Raw genomic sequence first — 17,347 nt, forward strand, 5'->3', positions numbered from 1 at the left:
CCAACCAACCAACCAACCAACCAACCAACCAACCAGCCAACCAACCAACCATTCAACTGTCTAGAACACAGCTCCTTAAACCATTGTTTGTAACTGAATGAATTACTAACCTATGGGGTTGCATAACTGAATATGGAGGGTTCAATTTCTGGATATGTAATGACCAAAACTTAATTAAAAATCATAAGTGTGATGAATCCCACATGTTTCTGACAGCAGTTGTTCATGCTACATTGTAGGTGCAACGTTACTGAAGCCATGGCTCTGAGCATACAACACGAACATTTTGCACTGTACATGCCACTATACAGCCCAATGACAATAAATTGTACCTGAAATGCCCCAGTGAAGACTTGACAATAATGTATGCTATGAATTGCAGTGTTTTTGTTGTACATACAATTGTTTTTCTCTTATAAAACAAATGGTTTAAATGCAGAAAATTAAAACCTTTAATACTTTCCTACCGTCATGTAAGTATCAAAATAGCATGCCACTATACTGTATTGTATTAGAATATCTGATTTAAAAAAATGCCATTTCAGATGGATCTCTGTGAATTTGAGGGCAGCCTGGTCTATAGAGAAAATTGCAGGGCAGCCAGAGCTTACAAAGAGAGACCCTGTCTCAAACACCTGCCAAAACAATTAAAAAAATAAAAAATTTGCCATTTGAGTTATTGGTTTGAGTGTCATAAAAAACCATTAGATGAGTTTTGGCTTGTAAATAGGACAGAATTTCCATCAAACTTTGAAATGTCCCTAATTGTACTTCTGCCATTTTGTACTATGTGTTTAAGTGAAGTGAGGTTCTTAGCATTGACAGCTATAAAATCAAAATGCCAGTCAACTCTTAAAAACATTGAAGATGCCTTATATGTTTCAGTATCAAATATTCAGATAATATTTAATTATTTATGTAAAAAAGCACATCTATCTCAGCATGCAAATTTACTTTTGTCTTGAATAGTAAAATTATATGCATGTCTGAGAATTGTTTCAATATAAGCTTGTTAATAGTAAATGTTTGATTGTATACTTCCTTTATATAACTATACATCTGGGGTTGCATACAAAATTTCTTAGGTGAAAGGGGTCATAAGTACAAAAAAATTTATGGAACCCTGATGTAGAAGATTGGGTAGAGATGGGAGGCAGTGAGAAATATGTAGACAGAGACGAAGCACACAAACATGTAGAGAGGGAGACATACTAGACTGAAAGGTAAATAATATGGAGCTCAGTGAAAACAAACATTAAAATTAAATCCAATCTCCCTCAAACACAAACAAAACAAAAAACAAAACAAAACAACAAAAACCCCAACATAGCAAGCAAACAAAGCCCTGGTATTGCCTAGGAAGCTTGAAGAGGCTGTATTAATGAGGTTGGGGGTGCTTAAGCACAGTCTGGCAGTTGTAGCTGAGGCCCAGTTGAGCCAAAGGATAAATGTGTGTGCACAGAAAATACCTGCTTGTGTCTAGACACCTTTGTGGATAGACCTACACACTCACAGGCTTTCCCAAACTCATGGACAGTCAAGATTATATATATCTCGACACACACACACACACAATGCACCAGAGGTGAGCAGGCACAGATGAGGTAGTTCTTGGTACCAGGGCTTTGTCCTTTACAAAGGCATTACTGCCCCCTAGAGGACATTTTGGAAATCTATAGGAAGGGAGAGGGGGAAGAGAGGGAGGGAGGGAGGGAGGGAGGGAGGGAGGGAGGGAGGGAGGGAGGGAGAGAGTTCATCACTTAGTGATATGTGGGGTCTTCTGACATTACTAACATATGACCTGCAACTCCTACGATTTTGAGCTCATAATTAGCCGAGCCTAGAATCCTTTTTTAAAGACTTATTGATTATATATAAGTTCACTGTAGCTGTCTTCAGACACACCAGAACAGTCTTATTACAGATGGTTGTGAGCCACCATGTGGTCGCTGGGATTTGAACTCAGGACCTCTGGAAGAGCAGTCAGTGTTCTTAACCGCTGAGCCATCTCTTCAGTCCCCCTAGAATCTTTTTATATTAAGATGAGATTTTTTTCTTCATCTAGTTTCAGCATACCAGGAATTACCCAGGGATGTGGCTGTCCTATGAATCAAGAGGAGATTGTATTTTGCTTTTCAGTGAAGTTCATTAGTTTGTAAAATGTCAATACGAAGCCTCTGCTTATCATTTTCCTGTCCTTTGTGAGCCTGACTTCTCTTGTAAACTACGTTTATTCTAAGTCTCCAATTATTTTTTGAATCTCCTGAAGTGCCATATCCAAACATTTATACATCTAAATAAAAATTATGATAAATAATTTCTTATTTGTATTATAGTTAATACAATATGTACATTACGTAGGTACAGTATGGACTTCTTTGGAAATGACATGTACAGAAATGTATTATCTACAAACTCCATTTCCAGATAGTAAAGGACAAATTTTATGTAACGAGTTTGTTACATAAAAGGCACGTGAAGTGAGGGCCGAGAATTGGTCATCAGTGTAGACCCTGTCTCACATACACATATGTAATGGTTTACAACTCTGCCTTCCCTTAGCATTCTCCTAATACACATCACACACACACACACACACACACACACACACACACACACTCACTCACTCAAACCTACTGTCATTTTACACAGAGACTTCTATATAACCACTGAGCTGATATATCTGATTGCTTAAATACTCCCACATAGGTGAAAATTTCAGAGCATCATCACATATACAAACACTGTTATATTAAATATCACTCACATCGTCAAATTCACAAACACTTGAAACATGCTTCTTGGTTATGTATACACAGAATCCCCCTGAGATACCTACAGATATTTTTGCAGGCAAGTAAAGATTGCTCATATATACGAGTATCCTTTACCACAAAGAAACCAACTTACTTCCCCTCACATAGATTAAGCACCCCCGGCAATATAGATATCTACATGCTGGCACATAAATGTACCTGTCTATTAATATATAAACTCCCACTGATATATGGAAGTGTAATAGCTCTAACATATCTGCAAAAGAACAGAGAGGCTCATACTCTCACATATACTTTTGCAATATGCAAGTGCAATCAGACAGACAAAAATTCACTTGGATGTGCAGATATTGGACTATAAATAGACATTGCATATGGACAAATGTGTGTAAACATACTAATTTGCTTTTACACACATTATACATATCCAGCAACAGAAATAATAAAAATCTGCTCATGTGCAGCAGTCAGCTAACCCCTGCAGGTATACGGGGAAATATGAGTAGAGAAGTGACCTGGCTGCTAGGGTACTTGCCACACCAGGAAGCTTGAGTAAAGACAGGCACAGGAGGCTGTGGCAAGAAGTACACTGCTTTTCAATAGCTTCATATTAAAACATCCCAGACAGCTTGATTATTATCTTCCCCTTGTTTATCATAAGTGAGATTTTTGGTTTGGCCTATATCTATATGTATGGTGGTTTGCATTTTTGTTTTTTTTAATCTGTTTTTAAATTTTATTCTTCTTACTTTTCCTCACCTACAAAAATAGAAAAGTTGGGGTGTGGCTTAGTGGTGCTACTTTTGTGTAGAATGCATATGCTCACAGGGGGAGGAAAGGGATGAGGAGGGCGGAGGGTGAGTGTTGTATGATTATTGCTACAGACTACAGCTTGCTTATTATCTCTCATCCAAAAACGCTCAGGAGTAGAGGTACGTTAGATACTGGACTTTTTCAGATTCTGGAATATTTGTCTAGATATAGTGCATCATCTTGGGGATGAGATCTAAATCCAAACATGCAGTTCATTTGTATATTGTATGTATCTTACACATAGCATAAAGATGATTTCATGCAATATTTTAGCATGTCTAACTTTTGCCTGTCACAAGACGAGGGGGAGACCTACCACTTGTAGCATCAATGTTAGCATTAAAAAAATTCAGATTGTGGAGCATTTCCGATTTCTGATTATGCATTGTATTATTGTATTTGGTGTTTCTAAAGAGAGTATAATCATTCAGTTAATTTCCTTGACTGTAATTTTTTTATAAAAAGAACTCTTTATCCTAGTTATTTCAAACATTAAAATGCAAGATGGAGCACCACAATGAACCTTGGTGAATTCAATGCCCAGATATTCCACTATACATCCAGAGGCTAATTTTTTTTCTGTCTATAACCCTATCCACTTCTCTTTTTTTTTCCCCCGGGGCTGGGGACCGAACTCAGGACCTTGCGCTTCCATAGGCAAGCGCTCTACCATTGAGCCAAATCCCCAACCCCCCTATCCACTTCTCTTAACCCTCAGTTTTGTAATCTGTAAATATCATAATATTTTTTTTATTATTTCTCAGTCTATTTATTGATTTACTCACTATTGGCATCCACTATTAAAACTTAGCCAAATCTGATTCTTGGTGGATTCCACATTTATGTCCTTGTAGTTTAAGGTGAAAATATTTGTTGATAAATTAATGAGGCTATACAATAGCCGTGCTGGTTAGCTTTTTGTTAACTTGACACAGCTAGGGTCATTTGGGAAGAGGGAACCTTAACTGTGAAAATATCTCCATAGATTGGCCTGTATGCAAGTCTGTAGGGGATATTTTCTTGATTCATGGTTGATGTGGGTGGTGCTATCCCTGGGCTACTGGTCCTGGGTTATGTAAGTAAGCTGACTGAGGAACAAGCCAATAAGGAGTGTTACTCCATGGTTCTGCTTCAGTTTCTGCCTGAAGGCTCTTGCCTTGAGTTTCTGCCCCAATTTCCCTTCATGATGTACTGTGAGCTGTCAGTTGAAATAAACGTTATCCTCCCCAAGTTGCTTTTGGTCATGGTACTTAACACAACAATAGAAAACAAACCAAGGTAATAGTTTAATTGAATTGATTTATCAAAGGTCAGTCTGGGATTTTATGATTTTTTTGTCTCAGTGTTTCTTTCCAAAGAATGCAGTGAAAATTCAGTTTCAGAAGCCACACATTGTTATACCCTTCAATAAAAAGATATAGGAACTGGGCATGAAGCTTAATGGTAGGTAGAGTGCTGGCTTACCATGTAGGGGGCCTGGGGGAGTTCGTGAGAGAGGTAGGAAAAGAGGAAAGGTGGAAGGAAAGAGAGAGAGAGAGAGACAGAGAGAGAGAGAGAGAGAGAGAGAGAGAGAGAGACAGAGAGAGACAGAGACAGAGACAGAGACAGAGAGAGAGAGATTCATTTGGATTTTTTTTTTTTAAAAAAACAAGGTCTAGTTAGCCATGGATGACCTCATAACCACCATATTCACTACATAGCCTCAAGTGTCGATAAACTCCTAATAATCCTCCCCGCCTCAGCTTCCTGACTACTGGAATTATAGGACTGTACCACCACAGCATCTAAAATTCAGATGTAAAAAAGCACTTGGGGCTCATACTGGTAGCACGAGTGAACTCTGAGTTTAAAAAAAGAAAGCACAGGGCTGGAAAGAAGGCACAGAGGTTATGAACCTTGTTGCTCTTGGGGAGAACCTGGGTTTGGTTTTCAGCTCCCACGTTATTGTTCACATCCATCTCTAACTCCAGTTCTGAGAGAGAGATCTGACACTGTACTACCCTTGCGGGCACCAGGTATGCACATAACACACACACACACACACACACACACACACACACACACACACACACACACACACACACGTACGCGCATACACTAAGAATACATAAAATACATCTAAAATAAATATTTTAAAGCACTTGGAAGTCCGAAGTAAGGAACCATAATATTTTATGATAATTAGACTATTCTTATACAGAGCTCAGTCAGTTAGTGATAGGGTTGCAAACTTAACAAGAAAAGCTAAGCAAAATCTTACTGCTAGCATTCTGCAGGGAAATTGTCCACAATATATTTGGGATGGATGAGGTTAAGAGAATAAGCAAAGGGGCAGTTTTAATTATTGCTATTAGAAGACACACTGCTATCAGGTCAGATGTGGCACTAGCTTAAAAAAAACTGTTGAACTGAAAGGAATTTACTATATACTGACTTATAGATATCGTCCATATATGCTTAGTCTGCAGTACCAATCAGAGACCTTGAAGAGAAATGCAATTAGTAGAAAATAAACTAAGAAATTTACTCACGCATAACTTGAAATATGGAAATTGCATAGGTCTATGGATTGATGGTACTGGTTTTTGTTTTGTTTAGAGACAGGGTCCCATTATATATCTTTGACTGGCCTGGAGCTCTGTATGTAGACGAGACTGGATGCTACTGTTGTGATGACAAGCTGGTTTTGGTAACACCAGAGTCACTTGTAAAACTTGGTAAGTCTAATTTCTACAATACATGATGAACTGACTAAATGATGAATTTAACCAAGTGCAACACAGTTTCCATGTATCTTTTAGTTTCGTGTGAAGAATTGAAATCAGACATATATTTTTTCTGTTTCAAATCTAAGTGTGTAGGAATTTTATAAAAAATATCAGGAGTGGTAGTAAGATATGGCTCAGAAGGAAAAGGTGACTTCTGTCAAGTCTGAAGACCTAATTTTGATTCCTGGGACCCACGTGGTTGAGAGAATGAACTCCTGAAAGTTGTCCTGTGACTTCCACATGTATTTAGTGGCATATGTGAACCACCAGTCCTTTTACCAAATAAAAACATAAATAAACATTAATTTTTAAAAAGTATTATAAGCTAAAAGCATTCAAATTACTTCTTTGTGTCTGATTCTTTTGCAGATTTGATATTCAACTGGCTTCAACATATCCCCCTTTTAACATATGGGGATAGAATTACATAAAACCAATAGCCATATTTTTCTTTTATGCATCAGGGTGTTATGTAGCCTAGCTCATTCTTGAACACTCTATGTAAATGAGGATAACCTTGAACTTCTGATCCTCTTGTCTCCACTTCCCCAGTGCTGAGGTTATAGACAGGTACTACTTACTACACCTGTCTTATGGGCTGCTGGGGATTGAACTCAGGACTTCGTGCATGCTAGGTGAGCACTATGCCAGCTAAGCTACATGCCCAGTACTGTATTTGAAGACACTCAAACATCAAAGTAGACAGCATTGACATGGCTTATAGATTCACAGTAAAACCCCAAGTTCGGAAAATGGAGGTTAAGTATGGCTTCTGGAGTGATGTCTACTTGGTGTTGCAATAGGAATGATAGAATATGTATAGAGCCAAGTCTATGTCTACTTAGAGGCAATGTTTCATCATAATTTTAAGATACTTCAAATGATAATTATCTGTTAGATTCATAATTCATGCGCACCTATTACAAGACTTTTATGTGCATCTGTGTGTGTATGTGCAGTGTGGGCACACATGTGTGGAGGTTAGAGGACTATCCTATGTGTCAGTCCTTGCTTTCCACTTTGAGCGAGGTCTTTATTGTTTGTTACTGTCTATGCCATTGCTAGCTGGCCCCAAAACTTCTGCGGAGTTTTCCCATGTCCACTTCCCATCTCGTGTAAGTGCATGATTAGATATGCTCACTGCTGCATCTGGGTTCAAGAAGGCTCTGAGTATTTGAACTTGGGTCTTCATGCTTGCATGGCAAGTCTTCCTTCCTTTTTCTTTCTTTCTTTTTTGAAATGGGCTTTGTTGATCTGTAGAATCATATAGCTGTGTTTTATACATTCAAGTGAATTATGAGGAAATTAGGGCAAATGTGCCCGAGCCAACTCCTCGGTTACCTTATACATGGCTCCCAAGATTAAGTGGCAGGCCATGTAGAAGTTTATATGTGCCAAAACTGTCTGTTGTTACTTGATGCTTTTTGTTGCTGTCGTTTGTAGTTTTCACCAAGAAATACAATTACCAAACTGATTTACTGAATCCAGATAAAAATGAGCACAAAAAAGAATGGATTGATAATATCAGAAGTCATGGTAGTCATGACCAAAGGCTCACAGAAAGTAGCCATTGATGACATGACCATTATGTATTTCCATCAGTGAGTAAAGCTATACTCTGAGCTGAGCTTGGTGGTGCATGCCTTTAGTCCCAGCACTCAGGAGGGTAAGGCAGGTAGATCTCTATGATTTCGAGGCCAGCCTGGTCTACATAGCTAGCCTCAGGTTGGCCAAAACTAAATATTGAGACCTGTCTCAAAAAAAAAAAAATTACACTCTGACCTAGGCGTGGCGCATCCCTGTAAACACATTTGGGAGGAAGAAGCATGTTTTTATTTACTTTTGTTTGCTTTTTTGAGACAGGGTTTCACCATGCGACTCTGGCTATATTGGAACTTACTATGTAGAGCAGGCAGAGCTAAAATACAGAGATCCGCATGTCTCTGCTTCGAAAGCACTGGGGTTAAAGGTGTACTCCACAACGTCCTGCTAAGAAGCAGCAAGTTTGAAGCCAGCCTGGGTAACACAGTGAGCTGTGGGCTAGTAAGACACTGTTTCATAAAAAAAAAAGAAAGAAAGGAAGGAAGGAAGGGAGAGAGGAAGAGAGGGAGGGAGGGAGGGAGGGAGGGAGGGAGGGAGGCAAAGCAGATGTTATGCATTGAGAGGAGCAATCTAGTTTGTCATGAAATAATCTGCAAAAAGACTTTATTCGAAAGCTGTATACAAATTCAATACTTAATAAATCCCCTAAAACTTTGCAGTTTCTTCTTATAAATGTATAAGATGAAGAAAATGTTGGGAATGTCTGTTTATCAAACTCCTGTACCTCTAAATAGTCTTTAGTTTACTGAAGTGTGCCATATGGATTTTACTTTCTCTGGATGTTGAGTTGTGTGAAGGTCCTAAAACACTCACATCTTGTCACATTGCATATACACACAGACACAGACACAGACACAGACACAGACACAGACACACACACACACACAGACACACACACACACACACACACACACACACACACACACACACACACACACACACACTGATAAATCCAAAGCACTGGGATTAAAGGTGTATATTATGTGTATATGGGCACATGGACATTGAAATCTGCATTCACATACAGAGTTAAACCAGCTGATAAATCTCTCTCTGTCTCTGTCTCTGTCTCTGTCTCTGTCTCTGTCTCTCTCTGTCTCTCTCTTCTACACAAAGAAAATGTGAATGCGATCTGGTATCCGTTCAACAGCAAATCACTCAAGGACATACAGCATCCAGATATAACATAGGGATAGGCAAAGACACATTCACCATCAAAAGGGCACTTGGAAATGTGCACACACATAAGCCTAACTGCACGGACTTACACGTTCAGACACACTCCTGCTCATGCAGGCACAAGCATTGACATTTACACAGCTCAAATCTTGCTCACGATCCAGACCTTTTCTGCTTCACACCGGCTCTTACACTACAACATTGAAACTACTACATTTAATTTTTATTGTAAGGAATATTTATCTATGTGTGTTCATATGTACTCCATGTACACATGCAGAAGTCACAGAACAACTTTTGGAGTTCCCTCTTTCTACCATGTGGGTCCCAGTTACTGAACTCAGGTGGCCTGCCTTAATGGCAGTCAACTTTGCCCACTGAGCCATGTCATTGGCCCCCAAACCTGGTATTTTATAAGAAGCCACTCTCACAAATATGCCATGGTACACAGTCATTTGCACACAGCATTGGCTTTACTTGCAGGCATCTTCCTCAGGCTCACAGCTGCACAGAGAGGCAATCAAGCAGATGAAACAATCCAGACTCATGCATCTCAAAGCCACATCACCACCGAGGCTTGGAAATACATAAACACAAATCTTCAGATGCACACACACTGATTCACACATTCCACCCTCACTGAACAACACAGATGCACACATTCTAATACATGCCCACATGTTTTAGACACAAACCCACACCACACAAATGTTTCCACTGCATTCATCACATATAAAGGAATATCAGCCTTCTGAAATTTACAGGCAGAACAGAGAGACTCACACGCACACATGTAGATACGGACAATTGTAAATCTAGTTCCATAGTCAAATAAACATACACCAGCATGTGTATACACAGAATCATGTTCACATATGAAGTGTATACTACCAAATATACACAAAGGGCTCAATGTCCTTCTATTTACCCTTGAGCAATTCTTTCTCACATATCTGTGTTTCTATATGAACATTGAGATACTTTACAACTATTAACAAATTTTCACGTACAAAGACACTCTTACAGAAAAAGAGGCTAAGAACATACAAAGAGGGAAATATGCATGTGAAAACCTCTTTTGCAGTGGACAGGGATAATTGTAACAGGTATACACAGATGACAAAAACAGTTAATATACTGTTGTTACCTGTAATAAGTAATTCCTCGTGAGAGGGTTCATTATGTGCTAGGCATTGTTCTATGCACTCTTAGTGTATTAACTCATCCTATCCTAATGCTAATGTTGCAAGATAGCTAGTTTTATTTCCTCCATTTTGCAGACAAGAGACTGGGGCTTTGTTTAGGTTATGTGATTTACCCAAATCACACAGCTAATAAACAGTAAACCCAAAGGTTGTCTCTAGAGAACTTGCAGACTCAACTTATTCACATTTAGAAATATATTCACCTCAAAAATAAATTTGAAATTATATACATATATAATTTCAAGCATGTGAATGCATAAGCCAGTTCCAATTTACTAATGCACTTAGGTACAAATGGTCATTCATACCAAGTTATGGACAAGTTCACATTACAGACATTTTAGTAGAAATATATATGCCCAAGAAAATATATACATATGTGGTCACCATCACAAACTCTACTCATAAATGACCACACTATTGAATACACAAAACATCTAAATACAGCACCTATAAAATAGCTACGTGAATCCATGTTAGATACCTTCCCAACCGAAATACACAGAACCACACACTATCCAGATATACCTGCACACATGCTAGATTCAGTCATCTCACACAAACATACGTTTCCTCACACATACCACTTAGATTTTTCTCTTCCCCATCCATCCAGAAGATTCCACATATCCTAGTTAGATATACCCACATTCTCACACGCACCACTCAGATACATCCACTTTCTCACATATACCCAACACCAATACACCCACACTTTCATACACTTCCCATTTATATAATCCATTCTCATATATATGCACATCAAATATGCTTACACTTACAGTCACTCTATCCAATTAAAGTCACACTTATACAATCTCCAACACAGCATGCCCACACTCTTACTTACAGTATTTAGATACTCTTAAAAGTATCTTCATCCCAACGTGGAGCACTCATACCTGTCTTAGGTGTACCTATGATCTCTTTCAAATGCACACTCTCAAAACACACCCAAAGTGATACGTGTATCCTCTCAAAGCACTGCACTAAGACACACCACCTAGATATATTCAGTTTCCAAAGCCAAATTGGTGTACCCAGAGGCACACATTGGCATATCACCCAGATTCTAACCTAACATGATTCAGAGAACTATGTGTGTTAATACTTTCTGTTTGTTTGTCTTGTGTCTGTCTATCTGTCTCTCTCTCTCACACATGTACATACACTTTGCCACTTTGCCACCTAAGTATATCCATGCTTTAACCTGCTTACTATTCAAACACACCTACATTCGAATCCATTCTATTCCAAATGCGCCCACACATGGTCTCACACACAGCCAGACTATACCCATACACTTTCTCTCAGGTATAATCCCAATACACACACTCTCATGCCCACCAAGTCCACTGATGTAAACTGGATGGTGTGTATGAAGAATGTACATTTGTGTGGGAAGTACTGTGCAGAGTGTGGGTTGGGTATATCCATATGGTGTGGAGGAGAAGAAAGCATGGGTGTGTTTGGGTGGTAGGTTTGTGTAGAGGCATACACAGATTGTTTGTGGACAGTTGAAAATATTTGGGTGGGATGTGTGTGTGTGTCTTTGTGTTTAAAAGAATCCTTCCCTCCCTAGTATACACAATCATCTCACATGCACACACCATGTAGAAATAATATAATCTCTTACATATACACACTTCTCATATTCATGCCCTGCTCATACCTACTATTTTTCTAAGATATACTTTCACTTATACATATTTATTAACACCTACATTTCTGCCCGGTGGCGTAATTTGGATACTCTCTGTGAAATGTCCAGATGTACATACCTACTTTCTCATATTATCTGTCACTTTGTCCTTTGTCTTTCTCTTACACACACACACACACACACACACACACACACACACACACACACACACACTCCAACCAAAGTTCTTAGTAACCCTAGGCACTATTATGATGCCCTCCTGCCCCATGCCTTTGCCAGTGGTAAGAAAGAAAGGAAGATTTTTATCTTTCAAAGTTTTATCACAGGCTCCAGTGGTCATTGGTGAACATGTGGAGACTACAGTGCAGAGTGTGGGTGCATGCATATTGTATGGACGAAATGAAAGCTGGGTGTATTTGGGTAGGAAGTTTGTGTAGAGGTCAGCTGCACAAGACCAAGGCCAAATCTCATATCCGATAGGCAGATGCACAAATACCTTTATTTATTCACACACAGGCACATTTCCATTGGACTTAGTCACAAGTACATCCATTTACTCTTTAAAATAGGCTATATTCACATGATATACTCATGAATGACATGCATTCACTCACAAACACAAGTGGGGACACGGGTAGAAAAAGTATTTTTACATATCTACAGAGATATGTAAAAATATATGTATCATATCTAAAGAGATGATAAAGAAATATGGGTACAGAAGAGGAAGCTCCCAAGTGTGTATACATAAATCATCAAACATAACCACAGAAGTATATTCATACACAGACACACATACAAACACACACGGACGCATACATATCTGTATAGGCGTGTTCACACATATCTGTACCCAAATATGCAAATGCTTATAAATGAGATGAAGTATACATATGCAGATATTCTAACATAGACTTGTATACACATCTGGTCATGTACACATGCTTATAGTTTGTACATACTTTAATTCATTCTTATAGGTATACAATTAAATATGGAAACGCAGATACTCACAAAGCACACAATCACAGTCAAGTATATATACACTGTTACATTCACACACCCATTCTGAGAAGCCACATAAATGAAAGAAGAGTAACTTATATGTACATTGGAATAGAACATAAGGGCATATTTCAACACATGCACATATAGAAGTACACTCATGTATTCTTGCATGCGCACTTGTTGATCTGCATAAGAAAATTTGACCCACACATCACATACATACATGCAAAGACATCTTAAATAAATGCATACACACATAAATGTACTTGTGAATTAAGAGTGGCATGCACATAGATTTAAATACATTATTCTATAATATATGCTTTAGACCAAACCAAGATAAATACAAACATACAAATGCAAATAAAAACTGTGCAAACTGGTACTTCACACTTTTGTGTATTCAGATGGGCATACCCACAGGCTTATTCAAAAAATATACCCTTAACTGTGTTTCACAACACATGCCTATGTACAGATATGTTCACCTGAATATATGCAAGTCAGGTATTAGCAAATACTAGCATATATATGCACAGTCACTCAAGACATTCAAATACACAGTCACACTCAAAAATTCAAATAAAACACATACTGAGACACATGCGCCCAAGTATCCTGCAACACTCATGCATACCATAATCAGATATGCACTTACAACAAACTACAAATGTACCCATTCACCTATGCACACAGCCTTGTGGCCGAATAAAATGCACACTGTTGTAAACGCCACAGTCTGTGCACACAAAAAATATTTTTCATTCATATACTCTTCTCTTATCTCCATGTGTCTATTTATACTTACATTTCTTTAAATAGATATGAACACAAAGGCTTGTTTAGAGACAGTAGACACTCAAACATGCACATGCAGACATATAATGAAAAATGCTAAAGAATCTATACAGACTTTTACACATAGGCCTGTTCACACAAATATATGAGATACACCTACAACACATATAGGCATGTTCACACACAAATACATTCTCCTATGTGCATGGGACACATGTATCTATTTTTACACTCACACAAATTAGATGAATGCACACTGAAAGGCACACATGGAAAAACAGGAATATACACAATCAGCACCAACTAGACATTGCACGCATGCACACGCACACACGCACACACACCACACACACTCAACAGGCCTAATACAGGCTCAGAGAAACACACAAGTACTTGGGTCAGAATCAAACATGACCATTTACTCCCCAAGGAAGACATGCAAAGCCGTGCCCTCCAGTACAGACACAAACCTATTCAGACACCCACATAATCCCATATGCCATCATAGCCTGTTCACACACATATAAACTCATATCCACCTACAGTGCAGTGATGAGACATGTACACAGAGACTAGACGTGCAGTCATTTGGCTTCATGTATATCTATATATATATATGCCTTGTTTTAGCTTGAGATGCCCCTGGGCAACAGGCTAGTTCCTCTCCTTTCCACATCAAATGCTTCTTCAGGAAAGTCTACTCATGTCTAAAGGGTCCAGCCCTCCCTGTCCCTCAGAGGAAATCTGGTTTCAATCTCTCCCCTCCTTTGGCTCCTCTGCTGATTCCCAACCCCTTGGTATTCTACCACATCTCCACACCTAGAAACCAGCTAGGAAACCCTATTCTCCCCAGCCCAGGGTCTAGATGGGCAAACTCTGCTACAGATCAGGCTACTGCATGGACCACACCCCAGCTCTACTGAAAGCCCTATAATCTCAAAAGCTTCAGCCTTGTCTCCAGTCCCTGCCAACCACTGACCACAAGCCAAACTCTTGCTAATTTCCCCTCAACAGAGGGACACATACCAGGGCCAGGAATTCTGCAGGCTGTAAGCCAGGCCTCTGCTGGCTCCCAGTCTGGTGTGTGTGTGTGTGTGTGTGTGTGTGTGTGTGTGTGTGTGTCTGTGTGTGTGTCTGTGTGTCTGTGTCTGTGTACACAAAGAAGGGGAAGTATATGGAAAAACCCTGAGTAGGGTAGGGATGACTGCCCACAACTAAGTATCATTCTTTACAAATGAGAAGGAATAACATAAAGCTTTTCTGCTTCCCTCTACTTCCCACCTTCCTTCCTCCCACCTGCTGGCTTCCCTAGATTTCTGCTGAGACCCTGGAGAAAAGGTGCTAATCCTTCCCCTCATCCATAGCAATGCTAATCATGAACAACCAGCAACATAATAGTGACCCTGACCACTGCTCAGCACCATCCTATAAACACATTTAATTGTTTGCATGCACCAATTTATTTAATCCCTGCATACATCCGTGAAGAAAGGGTTACCAGTCTCTTTGACAAATGGGAAAATCAAGGTTCAACAAGTGACATGCCTCCACTAAAGTTGCGAGCTAGTAGTTAGGAGCCGTGTCCCTAGTAGAATCCATGTTCTCCATATACCAGGTTTTCCTGCACCTCCAGATACAGGGACCTCTGGCTACTGTGTCATAGATCTGGAGGTCCCAAACACAATATGGGTATCTGAAACAGAAACAGAGAGCCATGTGATAGAAGCCAGGGCCCACCGTGTGGGGACCACTATGTTATTCCTGTCCCCAGTTTATTGTCATGGGGATTGGTTAAAGCGCTCTCAGAGCCCAGGGCCTGAATGTGTTCCCTACCCCCACCTTACCTTCCTCTATTCCTATAGCAGCTTCCTCCCACTAGCTGGGACACATCTTCCAGGGTGAGTGAGCAAAAGTATGTTACCTGTAGGTAGAGACTGGGAAAAGAATAAAGGAAGGAATGAGGGGTGGTCTGCACTAGGAGCAGCTTCCTCGTCAAATCTACCCACCTGCTTGGTGCCCAGGTTCTCTGTCTCTGTCTCTCTTACAGACATAGACAGACAGACACACACACACACACACACGGGGGGGGGGGGGAGAGAGAGAGAGAGAGAGAGAGAGAGAGAGAGAGAGAGAGAGAGAAAGAGAGAGAGAGAACAAACAAGCTAAGGAACCTGGAGAAGGAGGGGGACGGAAGCTGCAGGCATTGTGAGAACACGGTTCAATGGGCTCTCAGGTACCCCTTCCACAGCTAGCACATAACGTGACCATAATGATAGAAACAGACCCGGTGAGGGGTTGGGGGTGGGGAAACAGGTGGTGGTTCCCTTTCTTCTGGGACATTCAGGATTAAAGAAGATGGGGAAAGATAAGCAGTCTTGGGAGTTGAGTGTTGTCCTAGTCAGTGATGAAGCAGAGACTAACAGAGAGACAGGAAGCATGACAGTGATAGAGACTGAAATATATGGAGAGACAGAAGTCCCAGCCCCCCTCCTCCCTTAGCTCCTTCATGGAAGAATGCTGACTACTTACCTGGGTTTTCTTAGCAGGACTGTCTTGGAATTCAGGAAGGAGGCTCACTCTGTGTCATCCCGGATAAACCACAGCCCAGGCCACATTGTGGGACCCTCAGTGATCTGGCAGCCAGTGACACTCCTGCTTCTGTTGCCGTGGATACAGCCTGGTTGGTCTAAATCGCTGGCAGCAAGAGAAGCAGGTGCCAGAGGGGTGCACTTGGTAGAGCTGGAGATTTTGGGGAACACCAGGTGGGCAGCACACAGCTTTGGGATGCCCAAGTAGTGGGCAGGTGGGGGTCCTGGTAGGTGCTTCTCCCACTACACACTCCCACCCCCATCTTCATGCCACCGCCAGTCTGGGAGGGGGCCAGCGCTGGCTCCGCTACTGTTCTGCCTGCTTAGCTACCGGTTCCCCCACCCCCCCCACCCCCCACCCAGTCTGCCTGCTGGCCGCAGCCTTTTGTCCTCAGAAGACACGGTCCCAGCGGGGCCTCTGCCAAGCTTCTAGCAGATGCTCAGGGTCCTGGACTCCTCCCTGGGAACACATGAGCCATGGCCTGGGAGGGCCTCAGGTTAGGGGCACACTCTCATCCAGGCTAACCCCACTCTCCGGGCCTGGCGAGGATGGAGAAGAGGTGCAGGTCCACAGCCAGAGGCAGCAGCAGAGGTGGTGTTGGGGAGGGGATGGACGCCAGAAAGAGGGGGAGGGGTGGAGGGAGAGAGAGGCTGGCCTGATAGCCGTGTCCCAGGTTTTAGATCCGGGTTGAGAAGGGTGGCTCAGAGCATCCAAGGGGGGTCCTGAAGCGAGACGAAGGTACAGTGGACCTGCTGGAAGGAATTCCTGGCCTGGGAATCACCCCGCTTCATACAAATCCAGGTTCCATGATGCGGGGAACACCTAGCTTGGAGAGGGTCTCAGTGAGGAGACCTGGCCCCTTAGCTGGACCCTGTGTAGCCTGTTGGTCCTCCCCTCTCCTCGATTTGCACAGTCCCTGCCCGAGGGGCGGGTGGAGGAGGGAGG

General features: G+C 41.0%; 1 protein-coding gene across 1 annotated transcript in view; it reads right to left on the reverse strand.

Moving 5' to 3' along the window:
- Gpr173 (G-protein coupled receptor 173) overlaps positions 1–17,017 on the reverse strand; it is a 24,865-nt gene extending 7,848 nt beyond the window's left edge. The window contains 3 exon segments of the mRNA NM_022255.3: positions 15,359–15,506; positions 15,658–15,747; positions 16,343–17,017. The gene's annotated coding sequence lies outside the window, so the exon portion shown is untranslated.
- Positions 17,018–17,347: the final 330 nt, after the last annotated feature.

The sequence above is a fragment of the Rattus norvegicus genome, chromosome X (genome assembly GCF_021556685.1).
Source record: "Rattus norvegicus strain SHRSP/BbbUtx chromosome X, alternate assembly SHRSP_T2T, whole genome shotgun sequence".
Taxonomy (NCBI): domain Eukaryota; kingdom Metazoa; phylum Chordata; class Mammalia; order Rodentia; family Muridae; genus Rattus; species Rattus norvegicus.